Source organism: Papio anubis, unplaced genomic scaffold (assembly GCF_008728515.1).
Source record: "Papio anubis isolate 15944 unplaced genomic scaffold, Panubis1.0 scaffold1218, whole genome shotgun sequence".
Lineage (NCBI taxonomy): Eukaryota > Metazoa > Chordata > Mammalia > Primates > Cercopithecidae > Papio > Papio anubis.
Window position 1 is genome coordinate 384 of NW_022161157.1, and position 6,511 is coordinate 6,894.

At 41.1% G+C, this 6,511-nt stretch overlaps 1 long non-coding RNA gene across 1 annotated transcript; it reads right to left on the reverse strand.

Annotated features, from left to right (window-relative positions):
- Positions 1–1,556: 1,556 nt before the first annotated feature.
- On the reverse strand, positions 1,557–4,880 carry LOC110742445. The gene is made up of 4 exons (XR_004181197.1): positions 4,698–4,880; positions 3,953–4,629; positions 3,469–3,550; positions 1,557–1,606 (listed from the first exon to the last, which is right to left on the reverse strand). It is a non-coding gene; the product is annotated as an uncharacterized LOC110742445 (long non-coding RNA).
- Positions 4,881–6,511: the final 1,631 nt, after the last annotated feature.

A 6,511-nucleotide genomic window follows, 5' to 3' on the forward strand; every position in this document is an offset into this window, starting at 1 on the left:
TTATCAGAGAAATATAAATCAAAAGCACAATGAGATATATCTCATGCTGGTCAGAATGGAGATAATGCAGTTAAAAAAAAAAAAGACACTGGAGAGGCAGGAGAGAAAGAGGACACTGGTCCACTTTTGGTGAAAATGCAAAGTAGTTCAGACACCATGGAAAGCACTTCGGAGAGATTGCTCAAAGAACTTGAACCAGAACTACCATCTGACCCAGCAATCCCACCACTGGGGTATACACAGAGGAAAATAAATCCTTCTCTCCAAAACACACATGCACACAAATGGTCATGGCAGCAGTATTTACAACGGCAAACACATGAAATCAGCCTAGGTACCCATCAACAGTGGATCAGAAGAGGAAAATGTGGTACATATATACCACAAAAAACTAGGCAGCCATTAAAAAAAAAAGAGAGAGAAGGAAATCATGTCCTTGGCAGCAACATGAAAGGAGCTGGAGGCCATTATCTAAAGAGAAATAAGGAAAAAACAGAACACCAAATACCACATGTTCTCACTTATAAGGTGGAGCTAACATTGAATACACCCTACCGTAAAAGTGAAAACAACAGACACTGGTGACTACCCGATGAAAAAGGAAGAAGGGATGAGGTATGTGCTGAAGACCTACCTGGTGGGTACACCCACTGCCTGCATGATAAGGTTGCTTGGACCCCAAGTCTCAGTGTCATGCAATATACCAAAGGCAGTAACTAATCTGCATTTGTACCCTTTAGTCTATAATAAACATAGAAATTATGTTAAAAAATACAAACTTAGAAGCTAAAAGCATGAATGAAAAACACAAACTTTTATAATTATCCAAACAATCTTTTATTGGCATAAACTAAGACAGTGGACAGAATGAGGAAACCAAATATTCAACCCCAATTTACATATAGTGAACACGTTTTTCAAAAGAACACCAAAAAGATGCAATCAGAAAAAAAAGAGCCTGTTCAATAGATGATTTTGAGCAAACTGAATATTCACATACAAAACACTGAAATAGGACCCTTATGTCACGCAACACAAAAATCAATGCAAAATACATTAAAGACCTAAAACTCAATTCTGAAACCACAAAACTCCTACAAGAAAACATAGGGTGTGCATTATTTTAGAAAAGAAATCTATACATGTAGGCTGCTAAAGGTATTTTTAAAACATTAAAACAAAGGAAACACTCCAAGAAAACACCCATAGACAAGGTAATGGCTTGGCATTTTCACTGAAAAGCTGGGGACCCGGTTCCACAGAACAGTGGAACACATTAGAAGACCCACATATAAACCTGCACACCTGAAACCATCGATATTTGCAAAAAAAATCAACAAAAATAAGCAATGGAGAAAGGACTCCCTATCAGCAAGTGGTGCTGAGATAAGTGGCCTAGCTAGATGTAGAAGAAATAACACTGGGCCCCTATGTCTCACCATGTACAGAAAGCAACTCAAAATGAATCAAAGATTGAAATGTGAAACGCTGGGCTGGACACAGTGGCTCATTCCGGGAATCCAAGCACTCTGGGAGGTCGAAGCAGGCGGATGACTTGAGGTCCTGGAGTTTGAGACCACCCTGGCCGACATGGTGAAGCTCATGTCTAAGAAAAAACCAAAAGTTAGCTGGGCGTGGTGGCATGTGCCTGTACTCCCAGCTACTCAGGAGAATGAGGCAGAAGAATCATTTGAACGCAGAAGCTGGAAGGTGCAGTGAGCCGAGATCACTCCATTGCATTCCAGCCCGTATGAGAGTGAGACTTGGTCTGTAAATAAATACGTAAATACATAAAAATCCAATACCTGAAACTATTAAAAAAAAAATCCTGCATGAGAATCTAGCAAATACCCTTCTTGACAGAGGCTTTGGCAAAGCATTTATATGTCAAATCCCCAAAAGCAACGGCAACAAAAACAATTACTGATAAGTGGGACCTAAAACACAAAAGAGCTGCTGCACAGAACAAGAAACAGCCACAGAGTCAGCACACAGCCTATAGAATGAGGGAAAACATTCCCCAACTACGCATCTGAAAAACCTCTAATATCTACGATTTACTGTAAAGACCTTAAACAAATAAAATCAGAAAAAAAAAAAAACTTATAAAAGGGCAAGGAACATGAACACTTAAAAGGAGGTGTACCAGTAACTAACGAGCACGAAAACATGTTCGATCTCACTGATCATCAGAGAAATGCAAATCAGAAACATACTGAGATACCATCCACACTGCTCAGAATGGCAATTATGACACACAGTCCACAACAACAGAGGCTGGTGGGGCAGATGAGCAAAGAAATGCAGGTCCACTGTTGGGGGAAATGCAAACTAGTTCAGATCCCCTGGGGAGCAGTGTGGACATTTCTCAAAGAACCTAAAAGAGAACTACCACCCAACGCTGCAACCCCACTCCTAAGGATCTATAAAGAGGAAAATCCTTCCATCCAAAACTCACATGCACTCCTATGTTCATGGCAGTACTACTCACAATGGTAAAGACATGAATCAGCCTTGGTGCCCATCAGCAGTGGATCAGAGAAAGGAAATGTGGTACATACACACCACGGAACACTACACAGCCATAAAAAACAAATCCATGCCCTTACCAGAAACCTGGACAGAGCTGTAGGCCATTATGAACAAAAGGCAAGAACAGAAAACCAAAATTTTCAAAACAGCTACAAAGGTCAGTTGTGAATGTTCTCTCCACAGAGAAATCATAACTCTGGAGCTCACAGAGGTGCCAGACACTGCAACTTCATTATGATGCTACGTTTACACAGATCAAATTGTCCCTTGCACCCGCTGGTTATACGCACATACTCTACGGCAATGAAACTGCTGTCCCATTTTGGTAACGTTCATTCTCACCAGAGTGAGATGATATCGGAGTGTGGTTTTGATTGACTTCTTGTGAGGATCAGTAATGTTGATTCAGAATCTTTTACCTGTGCATCCTTCTCAGGTCTTCAGGTTCTTTGGCCAGTCTTACACATTAAATTGAAACAAGTTCATGATAACTTGGCAAACATCTCTAACCACAGCAAAATGTAAATCAAAACCACACTTAGATATTGGTAACAGGTACAGAGTGACACTGAGACACAATGAATCTGTTCTGGTGTTCTATTGCACAGCAGGGTGACTAGGTGACTAGGGTCAACAGAATCTAGAAAATTTTTTCAAAATCAGCTGGAAAATACGGTTCTGAATATTCTCTCCACAGAGAAATAATAATGATGGAAGGTCACAGAGATGCCAGATATGATGATTTGATCATGATACTACACCTACATATGTCAAAATGTCCCTTGCACCCTTGGGTTGTGTGTGTGTGGGTGAATGTATATACCCACACACACACACACACACACACACACTCTATAGAAACAAAACTGCCATCAAATGTTGCTAGTATTCATTCTAACTGGAGTGAGATGAAATCTGAGTGTGATTTTCACTTACACTTTTGTGTGCATCAGCGATGGTGAGAATCTTCTCTTTGACCTGTGCATCAACCTCATGCCTTCAGGTCCTCTGCCCAGTCCTACACAACAAATTAAAAACAAATTCACAATAACATAGCAAGTACCACTTATCATACACACACACACAAAAAAAAACACACTCAAGATTCCATCTCACTCTACATGCAACAGATGCTACAAGAAAAAAGTTGAAACATATGAAAACACAATCCAGTCAAGGTGTGGATTTCCGGAGGAGGCACTTGTCTCCACATCTGGTGGGAAATGGTAAACTAGTATGCACACTAAAGAAACCACTTGGATGTTCCTTGAAATCCTAAAACTACAACTACCATTTTCTCCAGCAGTTCTACTCCTAGGTATATACACAGAGGACATGATCAGGACATGGAAGAGATTATCTGTCATCCCAGGTGGCATTCAGCCCTATGCTCAAAAGCCAAGAAAAGAAATCAGCCTACCTGTCCATCCACAGATGAAGGGATGAAGAATCTCTGGTACACAGACAGGATGGAATACTTTGATGCCATCAAAATTCATGGAATCCTATCATTTCCAGCAACATGGCTGCACCTAGAGATATTCTGTTCAATCAAATCAGAAAGGCAGACAAAGACCAAGCCTGCATGTTCTCACTCATGTGGGAGCTGAAAACTTTAACTCACTGAAGGTGAAAATACAGTAGTGGTCACCACAGACTAGGTGGAGGAGAGGACCTCAAGGATTGGCAATAGATACACAGAGAGTTACAGGAGAGGAATACATTCTGGTATTCCACTCCAAAGCAGGGCGATGATACTTAACAATATGGTTATGCCGTTTTCAAAATAGCTACCAAGGAGGATACTGAATGTTCACACATCGAAGATATCAAACTTACACGTGGTCACAAGCATGGGAAACTCCCTGATTTTATCCATACTCAAGGCATACAAACAAGTATGAGAATGTCCCAATGCACCCCTAATTCTGGACATGAAGTATAAAACAAACGTTTTATGAAATGTTAACAATACACGGCTAAATGTTCACATGGAACCACTGAAGACCCAAGGAACCTGAATATGCAAAGCAATTCTAGGGAATACAAACTCAATTGGAGGCCACACACTCCCCAATTTCAAATTACATGTAACACCTCCACTCATCCAAAGACTACAGTAGTGGCACACCTCCACTCATCCAAAGACTACAGTAGTGGCACACCTCCACTCATCCAAAGACTACAGTAGTGGCATAAAAATGAATCCATGAACCTAGGGACATAAGAGAATCTAAACACACACCTGCAGTCAACACATTATTTTTCAAAGAATGCCTAGAAGATGCAATGAGGCCAGGTGCTGTGGCTCACACCTGTACTTCCAGCAGTTTCAGAGACCGAGTTAGGCGGATCTCTTGAGGTCAGGAGTTTCAGACCAGCTTGGCCAAAATGGTGAAATCCTATCTCTAGTAAAAATATGAAAGATATTATTCAGGTGTGCTGGTGCACAGCAGCAATCCTAGCCACTTGGGAAGATGAGGCAGGAGAATCACTCGAAGCAAGGAGGCGGAGGTTGCAGAGAGCTGAGATCTCGCCACTGCACTCCAGTCTGGGTGAGAGCATGAGTGGGACTGTGTCCGCAAGGGGAAAAAGGATGAGATGAGGAGTCAGCAGTCTGTTCAATTAAGCAGTCTGAAATGACTGGATAGCCACATACAAAAGAATGAAATAAGACGTTGACATTATACAATACACAAACATAAACTCAAAATACATTAAACCCTAAACACAAGACCTAAAAGCATAAAACTGCTACAGGAAAACACAGAGTGAGCTTCAGTTGAGGAAAACCTGAATCTAAGCTCACAGGATATAAAAGCAAACAACAGACAAAAGAGAAAAACAGAAAAAAACCACTTCCAACAACAGAAGTCAAAAACTCTAGTTTTTGTTATTGACTTTACCTTACAAAAACAATCACTGCTAGTCAGGCACGGTGGCTCACACCTGTAAACCCAGGACTTTGGGAGGCCGAAGTGGGTGGATCACCTGAGGTCAGGAGTTCGAGACCAGCCTGGCCAACATGGTGAAACCCCTTATCTACATACAAAAATTAGGTGGGCATGGTGACAGTTGTCTGTAATCCCAGCTACTCAGGAGGCTGAGGCAGGAGAATCACTTGAACCCAGGAGGCAGAGGTTGCAGTGAGCCAACATTGCACCACTGCACTCCAGTCTGGGCAACAAAGTGAGATACTGTCTCAAAGAAAAAAAAAAAGAAGACGTTCAAGTGATCAACCAACATGAAAAAATGCACAACCTCAGTGCAATGCAAATCCCAAACACAATGAGACATCATCTCAAGTTGGTCACAATGGGTAATTTTCCAAAGTCAAAACAACATGCTGGCAAGGCAGCAAAGGAAAGGGAATGCTGCTACACTCTTGGTCAATGTGAAAACTAGTTCACACTGTGGAAACCAGTTTAGAGATTCTCAAAAAACTTAAAACAGAACTACCATCAGACCCAGCAATTCCACGACACTTGGTATCTACCCAAAAGACAATAAATCCTTCTATCAAAAAGACACATGCTCTCCCGCATTCATGGCCATGCCATTCACAAGAACAAAGATGTGGAAGCATCCTAGGTGACCAGCAACAGTGGATTTGAGGTTTGTTTGTTTGTTTGTTTGTTTTAATGTGGTGCATACACATCACAAAATACTACACAGCCATAAGAAGAACACACAATCATGTCCTAAGCAGCATGGATAGACCTGGGGCTTATTATGTTTAGCAAACCAAGGCAAGAACAGCAATCCAAATACTCAAAAAAAAAAAAGAAAAAAGAAAGAAACAAACAAACAAAACGTCTAGAACTTGAGTGATGAATGTCAACTTACAGAACAAAACCAAAGCCAAATTTTTGAAGACAGGAAATAGTGTGATACTATCTTTTGTGGGAACTCTTGGCTTCCCCCAAAATTAGAGAACTGGGGAGAAAGAAGCCTCAGCTCAGAATCTGTGACTGGGTTG